General features: G+C 38.8%; 1 long non-coding RNA gene across 1 annotated transcript in view; it reads right to left on the bottom strand.

Annotated features, from left to right (window-relative positions):
• Positions 1-27,148, bottom strand: part of LOC144205523 (uncharacterized) — a 118,825-nt gene that overhangs the window by 85,479 nt on the left and 6,198 nt on the right. Inside the window, exon 4 of the long non-coding RNA XR_013328115.1 lies at positions 16,417-16,549. This is a non-coding gene — a long non-coding RNA (uncharacterized LOC144205523). The remainder of the gene's footprint in view (positions 1-16,416; positions 16,550-27,148) is intronic.

Here is a 27,148-nt window from a genome sequence, read left to right as displayed (position 1 = left end):
TATGTATTCACTCAGCGGGACATTAGGAAAGCTATGCTTCAGAGTTCAGACAGTATTTTTTTTCCTTTGGTAGATCACTATCAAAAGATTATTAACAGGACCTTTTTATTGTCAAGTTACATTATCATATTTCTCGGACTATGGCTTGGATATATTGTAATAGTTCTCTGGTTGATTATAATGCTGCTTACAGAGTTTAGGACCGCTGCCCTTAAGAACTCTCCTAAATCTTCAGATCACGCAGCCCAACACTCTAAGCCTTTAAATTCATCCTGGGAAGGGAGTTGATCATGGGGGGAAAAAAAGGAAGCACAAAGCAACAACCTCAGATGCTCCTTTCAGAACCAGACCAAAGTTGTTGGGTGCACCATGAGTATCAGACAAAATATATTCAAATGCAACTTACTCTGAGCAGCAGTCTTTTATTCTACAGATTGAATGCTGAATACACAAACACAGTTTCAACTACGAGCAATATGTCTCCAGGTCTTTAACTATGCAAGATTATAATCCCAAACAAATTCTTCATTGTATGTATTGGCTGCAACTAATCAGACAAACTAATAGGGTGAGTAAATGTGAGTCTGTCCTGCAAATGGTCTCCTTCCATGGGGAAAATATTGTACCATGGGGAAAATATTGTACATAATATTATATAAAATGTGTGTCTTCTATGTACAAAGGGAAACTGAGATACAACTTTCACCACTTGGTAATACAGGTAAATGATGTAACACAATTGACACAAGTTAAAACTGAAAAAGTCAGTAAAAAATCTTTGATACTTTAGGCAACAAAGCATTTGAATAATTCATATCAACACTGGCTTGACTGAAAAGGCAGAGTTTCTGCTCGTGTTTATACTTACTCCCCCACAGATTTCTCAATTTAGATAACCCCCTGAGCATCTCTACCAATGACAGAGATCTATCTCTGGCAAAGAAGAAGCACGTGAAATATCAAAATGCCAAGCACCATACATCAACACTCAACAAGATTGGAGTGCAAGTGGGTGGGGGGTAGCTTACACTTTTCTGCAATGCTGCACCTCCAGCCATCCTTACGAAGAGGCGGGGCAGTTGGAATCCCATCTCTCGGTGATGAAATTCTTTTCATCGTTCCCTATTTGCATAACAAAGGTGCGTAAAATGCATTATATATGGTGAAGTATAACTGTAAACCTCCACAAGAAGGTTGTCGAACTGACACTGTCCTCTCGTTTCTCCTGCAATAGCTGCCATTTAGTGTGCACTTTGACTTGAAATGTTCCCCAGCTACAACCTTTCACTATTTCATGTCGTAAGTACGTTCATGACAAAGGCATTCGACCATGCAACTGAGAGATATTATGCATGCTATTACCTAATGTCACAGAGCCTATTTGAAAGCATCCTTTGAAACAGGGACACTGTCAAAGTCTGGTGAACCATTTACTTCTTTCATGACTGCAGTTCAGCGAAGCACAAAGAGACAAAGGTAGAGGTCCGCAATATTTCATCATAGGTCTATTAGGCCGATAAAAAGTATGAGATGAGACGAAGGGCCATCACCGCTAGAGAGTAATGCGAGGTCTAACTCTATTTTAATGGGGTATTGAAAGACAAGTGGCCAAAGAGAAGACAATCAGTGTGATGTTTTTTTTATTTTGTTTCAGGTTTCCTATGCTTAAAATACCACCCGACAGGCAACCAATTCAGGGTGTCCCTCGATTGTTGCTTGGGGTTGGCTAGAGAATCCAAAAAAGCAAAGAGCTATGCAAGAACAAGGAGAGTTTGACACACAAATTCCATTGATTTTATCAATAGGCAGTGGAAGTGGTAAATCAAATGTGTACACTTGTTTCAGAATTAATGCAGATTTCCATACTTCCAACTACTTTGAAGTTAGGGATAAGGCAAACGCTGTGAGGCACAACATATAAATGGCCTCAGTACTGCTGACTCATATATTGCAGAAATCTGAGGGTTTTTTTTTTTTGGCCTGAACATCAGCACAAAACTTCTTCATGGAATAGGTTTCCATGGGACAATGCCAAGCTTTGGATGAAGTGGCAGTTGTAATGTATGACACCAAAGCACTCTGTAGAGTGACAAATGCTTCCCTATCTGTGGAAGTTTGTTGCCAGAGTTTGGGATGATTAATGTTAAGCTACAAATTTCACCGTCGTTAAAATGTTTTAAAGTGCAAGGTGAATGGGCTTGATTATTAGTGGTTTGCAAGGTGAAGTGAAAGGGGCGGGGGTGGGTCCTAAAAGATTCATGTTAGTAAGACAACAATGGTAACTTTACAACATGCTGTGTTGAAGCATGACTGAGGCCTAAAGCACAAAGCAAATACTTAAAAAAACTAGGTGGGAGTTCTGTGTGGATGAACTTGAGAGCCTTGACCTTCAACCATTTATAACCTCGGTGGATGACCTAAAAAGGAGTGCCGTTTGAGCCTTTGGATAATCTACAACGATTCCCCTAGACACTTCATAAATCTAGTACCCCTTCCAAGCCTTCTGGGAGAGATATTATAATCCATCTATTTCAAATGAGCGTCAGTTCTTGTTGGTAATATGTGGCAGCCCATACAGTCTAGAAGCTGAACTGTGTTTGGATTAAGTAGGTTTACCCTTGAAATGATAACAACTAAAGCAATAGAGGTCTTATGTGTACACAGCAAATAGACGCGAGTCCATGGGAAAACAAACAGGAGTGGGGGAGGCAAAGCATATGTGGAGCATTTGTATGAGCTCTGGCAGGAAAAAAAAAATTTTAATTGCTGCCATCATTGATCATTCAGAAGATGCCCCGCGCCACTAAAAGTCAAAGATCAGATTAGTGCTGCCGTTGTTTATCGTATCAAGTTAGATGTGGCCAAAGGCTAAGAAGGTTTAGGACAGATGATTGTCGCTCTGCGCACGCTTAACTGCAGACAAAGCAGCAAAAGCTCAACGTTTCAGTGCCGTGGTGTCAGTGGTCAGTGCAGCGATGTTTATCTTAATGGAATGAATGCTGACTTTTATTGAAAAATCAACAAGTAGAGGCAGGAGGGAATCTAGATGGGGGCAGATTCACAAAATAAATGATGCTTTAGCAGTACTGTGTAAGTCCCACTAATGTTTGGTACAGCACTTTCGATCCTGGAGAAGATTTGCAGGATTACAGGTCGTAAGCTCGGCCAGCTCGATGTATTGATTGGCTCGACACTCAGAGCTGCATTCAATTTCCCAACAATTAGATGGACCTGAAGGTAATGTAGTAGTCTGTTAATCTGTGGTGTTTGTGTTAGCTAATCCAGTGATTCCCAAACACGAAGCCGTAGCACTCCAGTGTACTGTGGGAAAATTATCCAATTTGACCTAATTAATTCCCCCAATGACTGTCGTTATGGAAGCAACGTCGACTGACTAACAATAGGTACAATAAACCTGCACGTTGACGTTTTAATTCACACAATGTCACAAGTCATGGCTTCGTTCACAGTTTGAGCAATTAATCAGGGCCACATTTCACACTGCGTAAATCCATTTGAGAGTCAAATGAGACTAGCTCATTATTGTTCCAATATTTATACATATTGTGACCTTTTTGTCTCAATACAGATTTTGGACCATCGCGTTAAGATGGTTTCACCTTCACTTGTTTTGTGTTGCTATACATACTGTACACTGATGTCACTAGTGCCATCTGTTAGTCCGATAGTTACAAATCTTGGCAGGTTATCCATACTGATAGAATGAAGGTCATTGACTAATTAATAATTTAAAGTCACTAATGCACCAGAGGGATCGGGTCCCTTTCATGATGTGGCTTGGTAAGGATCATCTCGAAGCAACATTATATGAAGTCATTCCCCACTCTGACCATGTTACGACACTAACCCCCTCCCTCTTTTTCCCACTGCAGTATGTTTTTAATAAGGGTGCTTTTCATGCCGAGTGGCAGTTTGCTTCCAATTCAATCCTCTTGGCTGATTTTATATTCTGAGGATGGTGTAGGTCTCTTGACCATGTGAGAATGAAATTTCTCTCCTGGGGTGAGAGAAGGTGTCCCTGGTGTGGCACAGCTTTGAGAGGCAGGAATGACAGGAACATTACATGGCTCAGAAGAAACCTCACATTTGGCTATTTATATTCGTGAGAGGCCGTGATGTGCCCCTCCTGTTGTGTCTTAATATAAAGCAGTGGCAATAAAAAAGTTATGAATCGGGGTAGCTCAAAAAGATGGGGTCAACACAAATATGAAGAGGTAAAGCCTTTGCAGCACATGTTTATCTTATAAAGCCCAAGCCAAATCATTGAATTTATTCATTCTAATCTGTCCTCGCAGTGAGCGACAGGGGGAAGAAGAGCTGATACTGACCAACAAGGACAGAGATTAGCTGGAGAGTGCTTCATTTTGCTGTCGTCTGCTGTTTTACAAGGAAACTGAAATGGAAGACAATGACTGGGATGCCCTTCGGTTTGGAGCTTTCATGAGTGATAGTGTCTGTACTTACAGGGACAAAGTTGCCCTAACTTTTCCATCAAGAAACCCTTTTACATCAATTGGGCTATTTTAAACTGTCAGAAATGGAATGACTGCTCTTTTCAGACAAAATATGTTTCAAACAATGGCTTTCATTGAATGTCTGATAAAGGAAAGAACTTTGATCAAAGTCTTTCTTGGCTACAATTTTGCAAATTTACTACAGTAGCGACACTATACCGATCAGGCAGTACTTTTACATACACTGTCTTTTTCAATCATATTCAGTGAGTTAATATTTGGAACTGGTTGCATTAAAAAAAGGTGAGATACATACACTATTTCAGTAAACTCACTATAATACACATTAGTGTCCTCCACATAGCCAACACTAAACTCCACTTCAATCCATTTGAAAAGGTTAAACCATTTTCTTTGCTTGGTTTGACTTGTTTTCACCTTCACTAAGCACTGTAGTCACCTCTAATATTGCTGATACTGCACAATTTATTGGCGATATTGGTCAGCTTATTTTGCGGGTGGGTGTGTGTCTGTGTCTAAAATGCAATCAAAATCCTGTATCGCATCGAACATTTAAACTGAACAGTTGCTAAATGGTTAGAGGTAGGATCAATGTTTCAACAAAATTGATCTAGTATGTCGTTTAAATTGCCCTCAGAAAAATGATAGAAAGTCAATGAGTCATTGGTAGGTGGCTTCTAGTGTAATTTGTTTTACAGGTACCAATAACAGGTTTTTAGGAAGACGGTGAGGTCCCTAAAGGGTGATATTCAACATAGGTTTGTCTTTATATAATGCAATTTAGGGTGAGGCAGTAACAATGATAGATAATTCCGGACTTTCCAGTATAACTGTCTCTAATAGAACCGTTAATTTTAACTTGTGCTATTCTTCCACTTCTATTTTCTTCTTGCCCCTGGTGGTGGATGGACAAGCAGTTGGGGGTAAGGCCTCAGTAATTGGTGAACCTTCTAAAACATGCAGATGAAGACGAGTAGGAAGGATAGAAATGAAAGCACGATATGGGCCACATTCCTAATTATAATCCTCTTTTCTCCTGGTCCCTCCTCCTTAATGTGTCAGAGTCATATAAGAGAGATGCCCTCTTCGCCTGCTGGCCTACTCATAATTAGTGCTCGATGTTGAGGGCTGAGGCTGGATTGACGCTCGCATAAGGCTCGGTGAGGGGGCTGCATGGCACGCGGTTCAGAGGGAAGCTGAGGCTTTGATGGCAGGGTTAAGAGCACTGTCAGCACACTCACTCCTACATATGTTGCAATGAAACAAACTGTCAGCTGACACCCAAGCCTACCGAGTGGTACATGAAACATGGAAAATCACATGAAATAAAGAAGAGGAGCCAGACTGATAACCAGGGATCTTGAGAAACATTACAGTATACTTTATATTTTTTCAAAAAGACATTTTAATGAGGCGACTATGATTCCTGCTGAGTAGCGGGAGGCGTTAGAAAAAAAAAAAAAGCTAGGAAGAGCCACAGTGCAACACTAAGACCATTTTTAAAATAAAATTCAAAATAATATCTCGGTCATAATGTTGAGTCCAAATGAGTATTTATTTATAAAAGCAATGCTTTTTGAGTCACAGTTTGCACTGATTCCAGTTGATTCTCCCCCCTAAATCATAAACTCTGTATATAATTGACTTATTTTGGCGTAGCAATGCCTTTCTCTTTTTCTATTTATAAATATTATGAACTTAATATGCACTGCACAAATCCCCAACCACTAAACGCTCAAAGACTGGGTGTGTGAGAGGAATAGGGTAGGAGGAGATATGGCATTTATGAACCAATAATGCTTTCAGATGCCCTGCTGTGTGTCAAACCATGATTAGGGATTGTGTGCACCACATGGGAGATGTGTAGTACATGTATGTTCAAACTTCCACGAAGACTGGTTCACAGCACAAAAAAAAAATCCAATTCTCTCCAAGATGGGCTGAGAATCAAGACGCTGTGTAAAGAATTCTCAGCCAAGGAAAGTCACCTACCGCAGCAAATGGAGGCTCAGTGCTGGCTCTTTGCAGGGTGTCGGACTGCTCTTATCAGCCCACCAAGAGGCCGTAGAGGGGTATAATAGGATTGTGGCTCACAGAGAAAGTGGCATGCTCAATAAGCGAGGAAGGCTGAGACACACGGCTGCAGTTGTCCAGCACACGAAAACACACAGGAGCAAACGCCAGAATGGCGACTTGTGCCCAACCAAATGAATAACCCTGTTAAATGGAAAACTTTGTAGGGTCATTGCTACACTGTTCTACCAATTTATGTCAGAAGACCCGGATAAATCTTATCATCCTGAAACCAGAAAAAGGAATAGCCAGGAGAAACAAGGAAATTAATTTGTAGTAAGATGTGTGCTGAAGACCACACTATTGCTACTGAGACCAAGACAAGCAGAGATTCAAGACCCTTGAAATGTGGGTTCTGGTTCAAGACTGGTCTGGAGAAGGAAAACATGAGGACAGTGGTTCTAGACGTTGTAGTAAGTGTCATGCCGGATGAGTCTTTCCTTGGCTGGATGAGTCATAGCAGAAGCACAATATCCATTTTGTGTTTGGAAAGATGAAAGCTGCACTGGGCTCATTGAAAATAGGAGCGTTGAACATGCACCTTGAGCTCTGCTGACTTAAGCGAGCGATGATGAATAATTATTACCGTCTTATTCTTTCATCAGCAAGTATTTGAATATCTTTAAAGTCAACTTTAGATCATTGTTCTTCTTAAAAAACATTTTTCTAAACGCATATTCAAGGTTGTTCACATTATATTTGAGGAAATTCAAATATATAGTTCAACATGCAGATACTTTTCAAAATTAAATGCAAGAAACGTTTATTTGAACACTCCTATTTTTTACATGAACAAACTCCATCAGATGAATGACCTTGAAGTGTGTTTTTTTAAGTCCAGAGTTGTCCGATTGCCAGGCTTATTCAAACAATGTCCACACTGTCTAAATTCCCCTTGTTTTGCCAGTGAAGGCTAAATCTCGTGGATGTAATTGACAAGAAAAACAAAGAGCTGTCTTAGTTTGACAGAAGATAAAGAGTCCTCAAGCAAACCCAAGGTAGTGAGTAAATATTTTTCATTATTTAGAGAGAGAAATGGTCCATATCTTCAAGTAAAGTTCAGCCTCTCCATATTAAGCACACAAAAAAAAAACTGAGAAAAGAAGACTTTTTCTGGATGTGAAGGCAATGACACATGGTTGTTTACTCTGCCTTTGTACAAGATAAGGATGCAAGATATGATTGCAAATTATTGGCAATTTAGTATGCATCTAAACACTGACACAGGTCCAGTGCGTTTTTAATTATACAGAAACGACCCCCCACCACACCATCTGCATACTGCAAGGCCTGTCTTGTTGAGTTTGATGGATGCTACTGTTTATCGGTCACACTCCCATCTCCCATCAGAACAGTTTCATTAATTTCACACATGCTGGATGATGACACGCACTAGCTGATTGCAAAGAGGCTTCATTTGAGGTCTGGGTATTTCCATTCCCAAAAACATTTGGCAACTCAGAGAAAAAAGGGGAGGGAGTTATCACTTTAAATGAATGGGATGACCAGATGGAAGTTATACATGGTAACTTTGACAAGAACTGCATTATTATGATATAATTTTTCTGTTTCAGTGCAATACACAACGAATGGGTGTAATCAATGAACATCTTATCTTAAAATAATGCACTGATCTTTTGGCATATTTTGATGAATTTCTGCATTCATGTCAAAACTGCTGGATCAAACAAGAAGGAACATGCTGACAGACCACGAAAAACAACAATAACATTCATTCACAAACCAAAACACGCACATTTTGCAGGGGGAAGAGCCAGACTAAGCATCAATAATGCACATAATCCATCGAGGAATGATTTTGAAATAATTTGCTGCCACATAATTGAATAGTTATTTGTATTTTGTAAATGACAAGAACATCTAATTTTCTCAAGCCAAGCCACACGTCACTGTAATCAATCTCCCAACGGACTTGCATGAAACGGCGACGCACGTCAGTAATGCCAATGCCTTATACAGCCCGTGTCACAGAGGACACTGCTTCTGTTTATCCTGCATATTCTGTGTTCCAATTTATATCCTGACAGACCTGATGAGATAACGAGATGAGCAATACAAGATGGATGTCAGGATGAGACTGGGGTCTTTTTTTCTGGCCGACGTTTGGCGGATATCAGAGATTGTGATCTGGCTGAGAGCACCCCCTTCTCCAAGAGGGTCAATAGTGTGGTTGTTGCCAGGATGTGTTTTGTTCTGTGCATAATACTGATCCACTGTATAGTAGTAGCTGTAACATATTTTGTTTTGTTTATGTGTACGAATATATATAATAAAATGGATTTCACATTAAGACTAAGAAAAATCCCACTAGGGGTTTCTGCATGAAAATTATAAAAATGTTTCTATTTGTGAATAAAATTTGTATTTTGATGTTACTATTTCTAGCACATACAGTACTTCGTGAAATGTCATAGACTAAAATAGAAATAATGGAATTATTTTCAACTGAAAATTCTAAAAATGCTGGTTCCACTTAGTGGTATGAATGCATGAAGACACCCGAATGGAAATATACTGCCTAAATTTAAGATGCTCTACTGATAAAAGAACACCCATCAATCAAGATTACACAACAGAGGCATTTCTTATCTATTTCATGCTTCCGAAAGTAGCATTGAATAGCCTGAAAGAGTACTCATCATCCATTAGGTCACAGCAGACTTCAACATTCTGTCAACAATGCATTTTTTTTAAATCTTTGTAGTGATGTTTCTCGCTCTCTTTCCTGTCTTATATTCTCCTCTGATCATCCTCTTTCTTGTTTTGTGTGTTGTTTCTCACTGTGCTTTTTTTCCCCTTTCATGTGCTTGAAGTCAACATGCCACACTTAGTCACAGGGTGAGCTTTCGCTTCAAAAAGGAACTGGCACACTTTGCCCATTTGATGCCAGTCAAAAAATTACAGCCTGATTGTGGATCTAATTAGCGTCGGGCATAGAGCATCCCATAATCAGCCTTATTTAAACATCTTTATGGGGCAGGACAGGTTGGAGTGGTGCCACCCAAATTTGTTCACCATGTTTTGCATCTATCATGTGCATCCACATTTGAGATCTCATTTAAAGCCGAGGATCAAGACATGGATGCCATGGTGACAAAGTTATTGGCTTTGCTAATAAGAGCCAACAGCCTGATCAGGATTCAGCAGGTGTCCTACGTATCCGAGGCTGACGTCTGTTCAGGACCATCAATCAGAGCTAAATGGCAGATGGTCCTTTCCATGGACAGGCAGGAAGTGCTCTAACACAATCTCTGCGGCAACACGGGAGAGCAGTCTACCTGCTGATAATCCATTTATGCACGGACAAAGCTGCTTTAATCTGCACCCCCCTCTCAGCAAACAACAAAGCGAGTTTTCATTCTGAAGAATCACTGGTCCACTGCATACATCAAAGAGGATGATAGGTCCTATTAGAGCCAATACTTAAACAGATTTCCTTATGGCAGAAGGCTTATGTTAACGAATGAACACACAGTGCTTCATTAAAATCTCATCATTGCCATTGTTTATTCGTCTGTTGTATGGCGACAAGTCATCCAGTGGATGGCTTTTTCATTACTCAACTGGAAATTGCCAACTAGGCAAATACCTGGAAACGTTAATGATGACACTCGTCAATTGAGTGTGGCCGATTTCATAAATTTCACTAAAACTCGCTACCATTTGTGGTCATTGATATAAGCATATAAATCATACTTTGACAAAACCCAACATAATGTTTACATTAATGTGGGAAGGAGTGACATTTATAAGGGTGTGCTATTTACATTTTCCTATGTGGAAATTGATTTGCAACTTCTTTCCCTTGTAAATAAAGACAGTCAGAAAGAATTGTTTTTACAAGGGGACTCTGCAGATATTCACAGTTAGTGTCCAAAGTTTTACACTAAAGTAAGATTGTTTCTTATAAGTAAGAAATAATATAATAAATAGATCAACAGGGAATATTTTTGAAAAGAATAGGTGCTCGGCCAGACTATTGTTATGGGTGCACTTCTGACATTTTTTTGATTCTCCTAGCAAGCAAATGTAACACTTTTCCCAACACTTTCTGAATTTAACATTAGATTATCCATGATGAAAATATTATTATTTGACCCTTGGACAATAAATGCTTGTCGACGGTCTTCTTTAATTTAGTACCGAGTTTAAAGTTCACATTTTAATGAGGAAAAAACTGGACTCTAAGCCAAACTGAGAGGTGTGTGGGGCCAAGACCTTGAGTTCCCACAGGGTGTCATTAGATAAGATCGAGTTTGACTGGGCTCACTTGCCAAGATGTTTCCGCTGATTAGACCTCATCAAACAACATAGACTTAGTGGAAGAGCAGTCTGTTCTGCTGACACTCTGCCCGGAGTTGGTCCGGCTCATAAACACATCTGTTGAAGAGTTTGAAAGAGTTATCCGCTTTCCTTAAAGTATGGACTCTAGCACTCTAGCGGGAGGAGGTGTCACAGCCCAGCACAAGAAGGAATACACAATTAGTGTTGACTAGTGGAGCTGTTCCTCCAACCCGAGGCAGCGGCAAGGGGGGTAGACAGCCATGAAAGAGGCCAGGTGCAATATCACATCCTTCCTGTCAGAGCGCTTAAAAGCGAGCGGAGGAAGAGCGTTGAGCTCCGAGAGATGCATGTGGAATGCCGACCAGGGGTTAAAGAATCGGCTATTCAGTCTGCGTCTCTTCCATGTGCCCTATCTTGTCTGAGAAATATCTGCCAAGTGAAAATGTTGCCAATGTCTTCTACGCTGCTTAGAATACTGACAAGCAAAGTCAGGTCGAGAGTAAGAGCGCTGATTTTGATCCCTGAAAGTCATCTGAGAAGCAACTGTGTCATGTAAAAAATATTTTCGTAAAACAATAAAGTCTCCTACCCAACGAAAAATTTGGAGGAAGCAATTTGATTTGTTTATTCTGGTTTCTGCTGTTTCTTGTTTCTGTGAGACGAATGTCATTATTCAACAGCATCCAATACAAATGAAAAGTGGGTCACAACCAGATGGTCATCCCTCAACAGAGGAGGTCAGTCCTAAAAGGACGTTAGGGTATAACAATTGTTGGTTGCCAGCCAATCATGAGACAGACAAACATTCACACAGACACTCATAGCTACTCGTAATTTAGAGCACTCTATCAGGCTGCCATGCATTTCTTTTTTTTAAGTGGGAAGAAACCAAAGTGCCGAGAGAAAACCCACACAAGCATGGGGAGAACATAAGTAAGCAAATATTTTGTTACAATAGCAAGCCTACCGAGCAAACAACGCCTCGTCAGTGATTCGAAAAGAAACCTTTGAAACTGTTTTACTGTTGACACAACAGTTTTTTAGGTGCTTTGATCTTCCTCGAGGAAGAACAAAGTGTGGAGAGGACAACACTGCAACTACTTGACGCTCCAAATTATACTCCTTAAAATAATCCTCACACAAGTCTGCAAAAGCTTCTAGAGGTTAGGGAACACTTCTCTCTATTAATCAATTCACTATAAAACAAGTTTTGCTTGTATAACAATTTCCTTACTGTGTTGGTCCTTTCAGTCTCGAGAGAGAATTACTTGTGTTTGTCCATCATTGATTAAATGGCCCGTTAACAGGTTGCACTAATGTCTCAAATCTCTGCTTAGACAAGTGCCACGTTCGATAACCACTGTCTGCTCAGGTAGACTGAGTTCCCTCTCTTGTTTTATAAAGGCGGGGCATTTTTCTTTTGTTTGTCATTGATATTTTCCTGACCGAATCAATACGAGCCATTTATTCATTTAACACAACACAAGCCTAGTGTGTAAAACAAATGAAGATCCGTTTCTTTTGACAGTCTTTTCCATTTCAACCACTTAAGCAGTGTGACCTCTCGACAAAACAATGCATGTGCCACCACAATTTTACTTTCCAAAGTTATGACACAGGAAAAAACCTAAGTAAATGACATAGAAAAGCTGTGGTAGCTTAAGAAGAGGGCACCTTCTTCAGAGAGTTATGGGTAAAATGTAAATATTTTTGCAAACATAAATTAGGTGATTTAAAAAAAGATTGTAATCTTATATCAAGTGTTGAAACTCACTATGAGCAAAAAAAAGAGGAAAACCAATCAGCACCAAAAGAAATAATATTATAATGCTTCCCTTGTGAATGTCATGCCAATTAAATATTGGGTTTAATGAGCAGGAGAGTAGAAGAGACCATTTTTCCATCAATGTGAATGTTCCTGAGAGCACTCAAATGGATAAATTGTTGCCCAAAAGCAGCCTGGCTTGGAAACAGGTTGCTCCCTGACTCCACTGTTAAAAGCACAAAGTGAGATTAATCACTGTTGCCAAGGGAGATGATATTCTTGTTTCAATAAATGCAATGCCTTTGCAGAAGGGAGACCATTGGGATAATACAGTACTAATTATAGGAGAACACATGAAGTGCAAATAGAAATTGTTGGGCAACTAATTCCAATGTCACTGGAAGGTATAAGCAAAACTCCATGTTATAGACTAAACTTTTATTTGCAGTCTGGGTGACAGTTGTTCAAATATTTACCTATTACTTTAAATCTTTGGGTATTTCTTTTAAATGTTGCCAACTGACATTTTAAAATGATTGTGTGTTGACCTCACCTTCAGTGTAATAAAATAGCTTGAAACCCATTAATATTGTACTTTGAGTAGTACATTTGCATCCGTGCATTGTTGATTAAATAGAAAACAGCTGATCACAGGGATCAATGTAAACTTTTCTCCCATCTTAAATCATGATCTTAAAATTGCCCAGCCCTTGACATACACTTCTGCAATGTACCGGGTCATAGTCGTAAATACATTTTTGGTCGCCCAATAATTGGATAGGGCATTATTCAATACCAAAGTCGCTGCTGCAGGCTCCCTGGAGACAGCAAATCACATAGACTTATAATAGAGGAGACAAATCAAGTGTACTAGATCCCTCCAACCTCCAGACCTACTTTCTCAAGGTTATGTTCAAAGATGGCTCAGGGTTTGGTACAGTATGTGGGTTGTGTTTTAAGTAAGCCTTCTGCTGAGGATGTAGCTCAATCTTATGTAAAAGAGGCAAAGGATCTTCAGTGGCCAAAGATAGAAAGGGATATGGCTAATTAAAGCTCGTGGGAGGTCTTCATGGGCGTTGTTTTGCTCCCAATAGAATTCATTCAGATCTGGCAACATCATCCATCAGATGATAGACACTGAGAGCCATATTCAAAAGATGATTTTTATCATTTTAGATTTGCGTGAGCTTCCCAAAAAGATGTTGAAGAGACAATTTTAATAGAAAAGGGAAAGAGATTATATAGTTGGAAAAACTAAGTTTGCTCTGTTAATTCTGAATAAGAAGCAAGTATCAAAAAACTATGATGTTTGATTTGACTTGAATGCGTGACTAGTGGATGTGCAGCATGCATGAGATAGCATTTAAAATGTGAGAAAATAACTATGGATCATTCCTACAGGACATTGGATTTTTTTTGTCTTTGAATAAACCAGAGGGAAAACTATTGCTCCCATTGTTGCTGAGGTTTTTCCTCTGGCGCCTCAGCTACAGCGAGCAGTTGACTGTCTTTTATTCCTTTGATTGAAACATTTACCAACTCGGGTATCAATCACATTTATGATTGTTATGGAACTCTAGGGAAACTGCTCTTGGAGAACACTGCATCAATTGCCACAGTTTGCAAAGAAATAAAATGTAGAACTGAAAGTTTTGCTTAAAAAAAAAAATCCCCAAGAATCCATTACAAGTGCCACCACCAAGTCACAAATTATAACTTTTAAGTCATCTTTAGATCATTCAAAAGTTCCAGAATTGAAAATCTGAATAGAAGGTAAATCATGATAGTTTTCATTGAAAAGCGTGTAAATGTTCTACCTACTGCCTTTCATACTGCGCCTGCATATCACACAGACAATTTAAACGTGCAAAATCAGCCGTCAGAATTGCAGTCAGGTTTGATAAATCACATTTCACTCTTTAAACTAATCTGATCACATATTATCCTCCTGCAATTCCCAAACTCCTCAGCAATTAAGATATTTGGCTGCTGTAAACCTGGTTCTGGCAGCTCTGTAAATCAGAGGTTCCACATTAGTCGATGTGCAAAACCAAGAATACATGGCATATGTATATAAAATACCTTAATGCAGTATTGTAGTATATTACATCTTTTTTCCAAGGTTCACTGAATGAATAGCTATACTGCGGATATTTTTTTACATCAGTATGTCCTGCCTGAGGCTGAGATCAGGGAAGATCCAGATGGCAAACCCTACTCTTTCACTCTCTTTCAGTTGGTGTACATGTGATTTCAGGCATCGAAGAAAGTAATAATCAATTTACAACTGCAGGAACAGAAAAGTGAGTCATCCGATTTGGCAATCTTCTATGGATGTTTTCCAACTGGGACATGATTCATACCTTTATGTCCAATTAACTACTCTTGTATCTTCTTTTCAACATTTTGACTGACTTATAATCCATACCTGTGAGGTTGTCAAAATGTAAATGCAATGTCAAGGCAAACTGCATCGGAATTTATACAAATCTTTGGAGTTTTCAACCATCAGTCTACAGTGTAATGCTACTAGAGAATTCAGCACGGATTAGAGAAACATTTCTCCTAAAAATTGGACACAGTGCAGGCACATTTACTGTATTAGCAAACAAGTGACAATACACAGAAAGTGGAACTAACTTCAAATAAGACCCCAATTAGTCAATATACAAGACCCTTCTCTAAACAGCAATATCAAACTAAGTTTATTAAACAACCGTTGTTGGGTTTTATTTTATTTTATGTGATCCCAAAAGCACAAAGAAATCAGATGCTTCCAGCCTACACGATTACAGTACATATATAAAATTTCTGACCTTAAGAGGTCAACTGAATATTTCACAACGGGCCAACTGAGCCTTTTTAAAACATGTACCATATACAAACCGAGAGAGAGGGAGTAACACCTCCTCAAGGAGCAGTAAGTTGGCCATTCTACCTTCGATAATATATGCGTAGTTCATGTTTACAAGCCCTAGTAGCAGAAGTATATACTGGCCTCGTCACGTGTACTCGGTAAGCAAAAGTATGGAAGCTAATTGTCAGCTGTTTACATTGCCATTGGCTTCTCCTACACATATGTATAGTTTACATTACAGTCAGGAACTGGGTGATACGCCATGTTCAAAAATCTGCCCTCTCAAGCTGTTCACTTTGCAAACTCTGTAACCCGGATTCATATCGCTCACTTTCTGTGCATATATTCATGCTGAACAAATTTTTGTTAAACAAACTATTTGGGGGAAAATGGACATTATTCCTTCTGTGTTTTGCTGAGCTGATCTGTTCAATTGAAGTTTTGAATGACAAACTTTTGTTTGAATTCTAGACAGGAAGGTTTAACTGAATTTAATTGGAGAAGTAAAACAAAGGTGGATTTTCAAGGGTTACTCTGGTTTCCTCAACATATGTAGGCATAGAAACTAGTTTGTTTCATGGTGGCTCTAAGAGTTAATGGCTTTATATTGACTTACTGCTAGTTTGTTTAATTTGTGAAGTTTGTGCAGTGCTATTTTGAAAATAATTTAAATACCTCTGCAGGTGGCAAATGTCATCCTTGCAACATAGATTTGCTAGTTTTTATAATGAAAACAATCACTCTCTCTTCAAGTTTTGAAATTATTCACTGTTACAACCACATAATTTATGGAAAAGAAAGTTTTGACTAGAGGTGATAATCTTATTTTAGGTTTAAATTGTAAGACACTAACGAGACTACAGTACTTTTTATAGATGTGTAAAGGATATTATGGGACCACAGAACTCGCCATTACTCACCTTGATCACATCCTCATCCTTCTACAGCTTTCCAATCACAATTGGCTCCGAGCGCCCAATTCCCAGCAAACACACTTGGGGGTCAGGGTACTACACAACACCCGCTTTGACAAATAGCTTCTGGTAGGTTGGCCTGTTGGGAAAAGATGAGAAGGCCTCAATGATGAAACAGGTAGGAGAACAATCTTGGAATTTTAAACCATAACAAAAACCACTGAACTGAAATTTCATACAAAAAAAGCGAGTCTTTCATTCATATTTACAATACATTCATTTACAGGGAGGGATTGGCCTTTTCTTCCTGTAACTTCATTAACATAGAATGTGTTGAATCTTTTTTAGGTTATTGACTGTCTTTGATCATGAATGCAACGTATGCATATGAGAGAATTTTCTTTTGTGCATATCTTATCTTCAGTTCACCTCAAAACTTCCACACAACCAGCTTGTGCACACTGAGTGGGAGATAGATGAGGAAGCCAAAAATGTTTAAAACATGAGGTGGATTTGTTGCCTATTTTTCGCTCTCAGCCATAATTAAATTCTTAATTAGGGAGCCCTCTGGAATAAAATTTAAGATGGGATAGAATTCAATTCAGAGCTCGAAGCAGTTTGTCCATTAGCGATGGTGAAGAAAGACGGGAAGTGATATTATAAAGGAAGAAGGCTAGCCCAAGGCAATATAGGAGCACACTGTTTTCATTTTAATTTTGGATTTAATGCTGCTCTTGCAAATATAGCTGTATTTCTACATACTGGTAGAGTTCTCAAGAGAAAATCTGTATGTGAATTGCCTCCACCCAAAATACATTAGATTTGGTGTAATGATGTATTTGACCATAATTATGTACAGTATTTGAGTATTGGGCTTCCCAGTTTTGGCTGGGGAAAAAAAAAGTTAGCAAAGCCTTGAGAGAAAATAGAAATACAACCATCCCTTTAGTTTATCATATCTTGTACAGTCCACGATCCAGATCATCTCTCCCTAACCTTCAAGGTTAACCAGTCCGTGAAGAGTCAGTTCTGCCCAGAGGCTGCCCAATTTACCTTAATTCATCGAAGTGGGAAATGAAGAATCCATTTTTTAATACGTCTGCTCGAGGCTTCAGTCATGCCTGTCCTCTCTCTGTGCATGTTTGTCATGGCAGCAGCAGATTGTGGCTCTGCGGATCTAGCTAGTGCTATGAAAGTGCGGCAGCCCTTTGATGTGTCAGCAGTGTGTTCGTGGCACACCTCGGTGCAAAGTTTTGGATGTGATGCAATGACGATAGGTGAAGTTGAAGACTTCCCAGGGGCTGAATGAATGAATGTGCGCGGCCCTCCTTGCGTATCGCCGTTGCCTGAAGCTCTATCATTTCCACCTTGAAATTGCAGATCTACTGTGTGGGCAGCCTGGGCATAAATGTGTGTTGATATGCAGGTTGTTTATTCCGCAAAGTTTGATTAGAGTGCAACAAGCAAAGTTAGTTGTGATTCACTATCTGAGTGATAACTGGCCGTTTGTAGTTTACTGTACAAGAGATATGGAAGACACTACATGGGGCAAATATAGTCAGACACACTAACCTGATAGTCAGTTCCATTTTTTAACATTATGGAACGGTTTTATCTAAAGCCATGTTTTATCGGTCAATGCACTGTCCAGATAACACGGTTTTGGGGGGGAAACATTTTTGTTCACAGAGAAACAGCCTTATGCACCTGGCTTAAAAAAAGTATATATATTTTTTACTTATTGCAGTTGTGGTTAATGTCTGCTATTTTACTGAGTCCTCCATTGAATTTGAAGTTTCTACATTTCTGGTGTATTATATTAGGTTGAGTTCAACTTCCTTCCATGCCAGAGTTGATTTAGTTTATTTATAGTGAAGTTATGGTGAGACAGTGGGTCAAATCCTAGGTGATCTAGTATATGGAGGGCCAAGCTGACAAATTTACTCATGTTATGACCTTGGTGTGGCACTGCAGAGCTTCGCTGGAGTGGAAGTAAGAGGTAAAAGCCAGGCATCCTGGGAGAGCATAGGCCTCACGGCCAGTGGACTAGAGCTGAGCGTAAGGGGGGGATGATTGTGTAGTCAGATCAGCTCTGAGGAGGCAAGGGTTTAGAGGCATTAACGTCTACGCAGCACATGTAATCTCCACGCCTCAGGGTAGGAATATGTGCGAGTCAGATTCACAGTAGTGCCAACTTTCTGACGAAGAACAAGAAATAGATCTGTCATTGTACTCTGTCATTTATTTCTTCACATGCTGAGACATGCAAGCCTTCTAAACAATGCCCAAAAGACTGTTTGCTAGTTTTTTATTTTCTTTTTTTATCTTAAGCTGTGCTATAAAATATTGCCAGCATGAGGGCCCACTTATGTTCTTACGTTAAAAGGGTTTGCTTTGTTTCATCAGCCTAATTCAGCAGGTTTTAATAGTTTGTTTAGCTATCGCAATAGTAGGCCATTACAGATAACCTCATCTGATAATCAGCGTTTTTATCTCACTGCTGAGAGGCAAATGCAGTATTGGATTACTGAAGTTGAAAGCTTTGATTTCCTGGTGTGATTTTTCTTTTCCCAAGAGTTATCGATGCTTTTGCTTTTTGCATTCTCCACCCATCCACTCCCCCAGAGCAAACCTCCCACAGGAAGGTTAAGGAAATTGACGCATCAGCACTTATCTAGCATACAGAAAAAAACCAGTTGTAGAGTTATGCTGTATATTTGTCAAAGGGGAAAATGTACAGAATAAAATTAAAAATCAAACAAATCTCATATGGTAGTCTCATCAAAATGAATGCAATACATGCTTCAGTTATTAAAAGGTATCTCCATACTCAAGTGCTTTTGTAAGAGTTCTGCTTACAACCCTATCAACTTTACTGAATCATTTCCAATTAGATATGCACCTTTAATCATAGAAATGACTATTAAATCCCTTCATTGAATAGCATTCCCTCACTGATGTTAGGTCAACTTCAGAGCATATGGTCAGCAAAGTGAGCAACAGATAATCTAAGTAATCGAGCACACTTTGGGATTCACGCATGAACAATAATCATATTTTCATGACAGAGAGAACATACATTTCTGCAATATGTCTTACTTCAGACTGTTTAAGTCGAATGTGAATACACATAAATGGTCACAATCCATGTCTACATGACTGCACACTATGTGTTGAAATCTTTCTTATTTCCCCTGAATGTCCTAAAAGAACAATGAACTTTAATGGGGAAAATAATACAGTGTCATTTATGCACACTCATTGGGCTGTTAAAAGGACACTTTAATTGCACTTGCCTTTTGCTGCATAGGACAGAGAAGAACATTTCTCTGTTGCAACTTGATTTTAAAAGGAAAGTGAAGGCAAGCAATGGTTATGGGACATAAGAGTTTTCAGTAAGTGAAACTACATTGAATAATAAGAGAGACTTGAATGTAGGCAGCTCCTGTGACTAAACCTGCTCGCCCCGAGACAAGCTTATTTTTCTCTTCACCTGTCGACTGCATTTGTGAGAGTGCTTGCAGACTGTGCTGCAAGCCTGAGATGTTGAAGGCAGACCGTGATATCTCTTTCTATTAGACACTTGACTTTAAAATAAGGAGTAGCTTGTCATTGACATGCAGGGTCAATTGAAGGCTATCATGGGACTTTTAAATACAGTACAATTTCATTCTGATTGGAGGAGTTTAATTATATCTGGGTCCGTTTTTTGACAATGAGAGCTGAGAGGCAAATAGACAAAACTGTTTTCTCTGTTTTGCATGCAGCCATACGCACACAGAATACTCAATTGAAAAACCTTGCATTGCGATGCCTCCGGAGAACCTAATCTACTGGATGGATGTCACAAAACTGGGTCATCTTAAGACTTAAAATGTGGTGGATTTTTTTTTTTTTTTTTGGGGGGTGGGGGGTGTTAAATTCCAAGTAATTCTTTTAATCTTCAACATCTTTCTTTGGCATTAACATTTTGTGGTAGGAGGAGGATGCTGAATTATAGTGATGCTGTCCTATGTCAGCCATTCCAATTTAAGCCCTTCAACCGTGAATTAAAGTCATGTAAATAGACCCTATTGGAAAGTAAGTCAGTAATATTTTGCTTTATGTATTCATTTTGTTTCCATACCACTTATCCTCATAAAGGTCGCGGGGGTATTGGAGCCTATCCCAAACAACTGTGGGCACTAGGGGAGGAAACCCAAATATCTGGAGAAAAAAGCCCTATTTTAAGGTCAACAGGGAAGCTGGAGGTGCTGACCGTGGACAGATTGAAAACTTTCAGAATTGTCATTCTATCTCCCACTGTTAGTTAATTGGGTGTATTTCCCTTTGGAAGGCAAGCTGACCTTCAAGCTTCTATACGCTCATCCAATTTTATGTTAAGAGAAATTTCGTGCATGGCATTTAGTTGGGAGGGGTGAATGTTATACTAAAGTACCTCTTTCAATTGGAATGAAATTGCACCGCAAGAGTAATGGTCACATTGTCCGTTTTAATGCACAATAAACAGTTCCTCAACCATCGATAATTATTTTTAGTCTCATTCTTATTTATAAATTCTTACTGTATCTACATTTTGCAAACAATTCCAGTCTCAGGAGTGTTGCATTGGCAGGCTGCTGCTCTAATGAATTCACTGACACAACAGATCAGTTTAAATGATGCCTTTTAATCTTATGGAATGATGCATGTTAACATGCTATAATTGAAATATTCAGCCCTTCCCAACTGTTTCTCAATGACATTTCTGGGGTCTCAGAGGAAAAGGACTACTTGCATATCAAACACCGTGAAAACCATTCTCATGAGGAACTTGTTTTGGTATTTATTTTGCTTTCTTGTGAATATGTTTGTTTCGCTTTTTTTCAAGCTGTTTTGTATTTACACTGACCCAAAAATTAAAGTCCATACACTACAAACTATTTCTGGTTCACGTAATAAAAAATAAGCAATATGACAACTTTAATCTAACATTTAATGACCAATCTCAAATAATATTGCTTCAATTCAATACTTCAAAATTAAATGAGTCTTACAACAGTATATTATGTTAAGTTTGCCATTAAAATATATAGTTTCTGACAGCATAGTTCCAAAAAGAGCAGATACCTCAAAGAAACCTTCAAAAATAGAAAGGCAGAAACAAGCATTTTAAATAAGATTGCCACACAAAAAAACCCCACGCTCACCTTCATAAATAATTAAAGATTTAATCTGTGATATTTTCTAAAGGTCAGACAACCAACAAAGAAAGAGAAATACCACAACTTTTTCTCTATACAAGCACACTCGGTAATCATTCTGAATTGGGTTTATACGTTTTCACCTCAATGCTCTATAAGTAGCTGAAGATAAAGCGGTCAAGAGGTCACCCAAAAAACATAAATGATTCATCCTTTTTTTCTGGATGTGGGTTGGAGGAGAATGAAGATACAGTACTTGATGACACCCCAGAGAGAACGGTCCCCACTTAGTCCAGTCACAGGTTGAGAGCAAGAAGCCACACTCACTTTGATGCATAAACGTCTACTTCATGCATTAGATGCATGCAGCCCTGATGGATTTTTCTCTGGTGATCTATTATCAATGAGATCAGGTTTCTGCATCACTACCCTAGCACTAGCAAAAAGGCTTCCATTTTCCTTCTTGGTGCCTGTCGCAGTCGACAACCATTGGAAATTTAATGACACACTTCGCCTCACTTTTCTATGTGTTATTTTTATTTATTTATTCTTAATTTTTATACATTATACAACTTTGTGGCTTGGATATTTATTTGTGTGTCTTCTGTTATATTATTAATGTCAATGGCTGGACTGGGAAGGCATCGTTCCATTGGCCATGTGCAAAATACCTTGGAAATCAGTCTGGTTTAAAACCTGATGCTGCAGGTGGGACTACTGAAATGACCAATCACAATACCCCAAATGTAATAGTACAATGTGTCCTACCTACTGAGCCAGAGGATGCGTTTCAAACTGTTTGGATGAATATTGAAGTGGGAAAGCATAACCTACCTACCTAGCCTTTGTTTGTTATTTTAATTTACGTGAGGATGGATTGTGATTTTGTGAGAATTCTTGCGAAAAATAAGTTATTTTCAGATGATTTACAAGCGTTAACTTTTTACTGAATTCTTTTTCACCCTTGTCAGCCCAGTTTACACTGCTGACTCATCTGAATACTGTTCTTTTTTTCAGATGTTCAACTTTTTGATGCATGAACTTTGCTTGATGCCACTCAGGAAAATTTTGCACATTGCTCGAGTGGCAATTTCCCAGGACTTTATGTCTAGTCTGGATGGCAGCTCTAAGCTCTCTATATCTCTGTCACCCTCACATTTCCAGGGTGACACACTTATTGCCTTTGTGCTCCCTCCTCATCAAGCTGTAGCTATGGAATGCTGGCAGACAAATATGAAAGTCTGATTTGTTTTTATCTTCCAAACACAAGACTAAAAGACTTTGATGTGATGTGGGTTGCAACTTCAACAAGCTGATGTTTCCTTATACGGATACACTGAGTTCGTTTCAGGTAACTATGGAAATTGTACTTACACTTGTATTGTGCATTTGCGCTTTGAAGGAAATCAAAGCATTTTGACATTATATGCTCATTTGCCTAATGATGACATCAGGAAAAAAAGCGAGGTTCATTCCTTGCTTGAGGACACTTAGATGAGGACACCAGGTCAGGGAATCAAACCCACCTCTGGATTTGGGAATGACTATTCTACCAGCAAACAATAAGCAAAATGTCAGCCTGCTAAACTGGCACAAGCAGTCCTCTATGGTCTATGGTTCAATTCCAGGCCTTACTTTGTAACATTTCTCCCCAAGTTTGCATGGATTTTCTCATGGCATGTCCTATTTCCCCCAAAAAAACAGGCGTTTTTGATTAAACAATGGAAATTGTTAGTAGGTAAGAATGTGTGTGCAAATGGTTGTTTGTCTCAATGTGCTCTGTGATTGGCAAGTTTAGTGATTTAAAAAGCTTATGTGTTTGTATAATGACTGTCCGTGAGTCAAGTCATGCGAAAAAATACAATTAAATACATTTATCTAGTTTGCCGGTTTTGTTCGTAGCTTTTCACTATTTAATGCCAGTTGTCTTAAGTGCACCGTGGCATTTCTGTAGAGCCAGGGAGTTTAAATGGGTATTTATGTTGCATTGTAAATTAACCTTATTATTTGGAGATTAGGCAATTTAAGTCACATAGGCATAAAGGCTGTTTAAAAGGAATCACAAGTGTTATGATTGAATGGAATAGGAGTGGGTGCATAAAGGGGCTGCAAAACAAACAACATTACACCACAATTTACAGTGAAGAGGCCTCTAAAGAGCCAAGCTTGAGGTTTCAGCAAAGAAGCACAAATACGTGAATACCCCACTGGAATACCATTGATAGCATTTCACCTATAGTGTATATTTGTTCATTCCTTTTCTGTACCGCTTATCCCCACAAAGGTGAAGGGGGTGCTGGAGCCTAACCCAGCCAATTATGGCCAGCAGGCAAGAAAACCTGAATAAGTGGGTAGCCAACCACAGAACACAAGGAGATAAAATAACATACATTCTTACACTCAATTACAATGGCGTACAGTGAACAATAAAAAGTAAGAGACAAATCATATGGTTGGGAAGTTTGCCTCAAACTCATTAGAAGAAAAGGTTGCAGACTATTTTAGAAAAAGCTCTCTATGCCATGATACATAATATAGTACTTCAATTCACCAAGTGCCGCAATTTACAACCAGCCTTAGAATTTAATTAAGCATGCCCCTTTGGTGTTTGAACTCTCATTATACGAGCTGTGAGCGTGTCAGAAATATGGACAGGAAAATTGGCTGAGGTTGAAAAAAAGTGGGCTTTTTTTTTACAAGGCAAATGAGAAAATAGAGCTCATATTGTATATACTAAAGATATATTGGTGCTAGCTTTATTGAACAAAAGCATCAGTTTCATTAGAAATACAATATAGACACAAATGGTGTGAATACTACAAAAAAAATGTTGCATCGAGTTAATCAGAATTTAACGGTTTTACTCTTTTGGGTGAAGTTGAAAATTGAACATTAAGCTCATAGAATTGCATAAAGCTGGAAATTATTTTAGATCAGGTCGACACCACTCTATTGTACCGTTTCAACAATGATTCAATTTTAACTTATATTAATTAATTAATAAATACACATTAAAAAACTTCAGGTTGTAAAATACTGACCAAACTATTTCAACAAACATTTGCTGCATTAGTGAGTAAGTATATTCTGAGTAGCCAACATGTTTGTTCAGTGTCTACAGCTTTTAATTGCTTGTTTTGAAGGACTAGCAGGTCAGTGAATTGCGAATAGGCTATTACTGCCCTTGGGATTAAGTAAAAAGTAGCTTGTTTGTGTCTGTGTTATGTTCACATGCTTGGTAATACTGCATGCTGGGCTCCTCGTCAAATTTAAAAAATAAGGACCTAAGACAACAAGTAAGATGAACAAATTAGAAAAGAAAAAAACTGAAGATAATAGCACTCACTTTTGATAACAGCTATGAGATGTGTTTATTTCACAATACTGATTGCCATTTCTGTGTCATTATAAAAATATGTATCCATATTCCTGTCACCTACAGTAGCTGCGATCGCTAATATGAAGGGTGCGCTTGTGTCCACGGATTGTGCATAAATACGGTGCTGATGGCTACTAATGTCACCACTTATCCACTGCTCAGTGAGTTACTATGTGGCCCTGCTGCCAGTCCCAATACACAATAATTACAATAATTGCAAAGCGTAATTACTTTAAAAGGTACGAATTTGAATTATGGAAAGTCAGTGTGGTGAATTAGATTGCCCGACAGTCTATTTACAGAGGGTTTACATCACCTCTCAATTTAGGACTCAAAAAAATCAATGAACATATTTAAAAATAATAATACTGCTGCATAAGTAAAGTATATATGCCACAATACTTCCTCAACATTGCATCACCAAATTAAATGATCAACTAAAAAGACCTAAAATCCCTAAAAAAAACATTAACACACACCAACTATAACACCAAAACCATTGACACATCGTGTCATACAATAATTAGAGTGACACAAACACAAACATAATATTTGCATGGGGCCACTTGAATGTCTCATTATTATCATGGCTCCTTCCTTCTTCTTGCTTTTGTCTCCAAGCGCATTAAGTAAACATGATCATGAGTGACAGGCACTCTTGCATCTCACCCTAATTAGCGACTCACCCATGTGTCCACCCCCTTCAACATTTGCTACCGGAGGAGCCTTCACACATGCCCATCCGTCAGTCACTCACCTTTTCCTAACCCGACCATGAAAATGCCTCCACATCTGAACATGTCAACCCCCACCCCCGTACACACCCGCACACAATCGCCTGCAGACTCCCACAGCTAAGTCGCCTGTTGCCACCATTGTCACAGCCAGCCAACATCATGCCTTGTTTTCTCTCAATCCCGACTTGCCTCATTAAGACCAGAACATTTTTACATCATTAGTTCCCCGTCACAGCCAGCACGTGCCATTGAAATGGTGCTGCTGGTTACAGATAGACAAATCAATTGTATGATTGTTTGAGGTTCAAAAAATGCTGTTTTGGGCATTTTTATAGCTGTGCTCAATATTGGTGATCAACACGCTGTGTGCAACCTTGGTTGATAGCCATGAGCAACTCCTCTGCAGAACTACGATCCCTTAAGTCAGCACAAAATGGTACATTAAACATTGAAAGGCTTTTACGGCTTCGGCTTGGAAAACAACACCCGATAGAGTGATTTTTTTTTTTTTTTTTACCTCAGCTGCAAAAACAAACCCATTGTAATCATGTGATCAATGAGAGTAGTCTGATTATCTTTTGACATGTCCGGGAATTGAACGCATTCAATAAGTTAAACACGATCAGTTACACTATTGCAGTTTTAATTCAAAAGGACATTCTAGACAGCGAAGAAAAACTGCATTAAATTTGTTATATCGATCCCGTGTAAAATCCTTGGATAGACGTGAAATATGAATTTGATTCCATTTATTTCCTCTTTTCCAAAAGTTAAAGTGAAGTGTGCTGTTGGCTTAATAGCTCAATCTTGGAAGAAATGTATTTCATGCTTCATGTTCAATGAAAAAGACATCAAACTATCTTTTCTTTGAAGGGAGACAAAGTTTTTGTGATCGGTCATTACTGAAGCCTCACAGATCTCGTTGTACAGATAAAGTCATTTTCAACATTTCATGACGATTACCCTATAGTGCCTCAATTCACGGTTTTGATGACCAACTAAATTCCCTGTCAATTTCAGGAAAATAAAAGACATAATCGCCAAGCTGTCACCATCCCACAAACCAATGTATAACCTACACAACATTGGCGAAGACCCAAAGCCTTTTTTTTAGAACTGGTTAAAATTCTGGCCCAGTGGATGTAGTAATGAGAATAACAAATATCAAATGTGACTTTCAAGTAGCATGACTATGATATAACCGTTGGATAACGAGCTATCCACAGTAAAAGAGAAGAGCCTTAGTGTGGCATAATGTGAATTGATACTCTCGTAATAACTATGCTCAACAAAGAGGACTTTAAATAAAACAGCCCCTCCAACAATGTCTCTGTCAGGCTTTTTTTTTAAATTTCAGTTTCACTTGCAATGCAAATGTGATGGCATGGCAAACGAGCTCAAAGCATTATCAGTAACTTTTTTTGTATAGACTGACACGA

This window comes from Stigmatopora nigra, chromosome 12 (genome assembly GCF_051989575.1).
Source record: "Stigmatopora nigra isolate UIUO_SnigA chromosome 12, RoL_Snig_1.1, whole genome shotgun sequence".
NCBI classification, from domain to species: Eukaryota; Metazoa; Chordata; class Actinopteri; order Syngnathiformes; family Syngnathidae; genus Stigmatopora; species Stigmatopora nigra.
The sequence above is the reverse complement of the archived record's forward strand: the minus strand, read 5'-3'. Positions and strand labels throughout refer to the sequence as shown.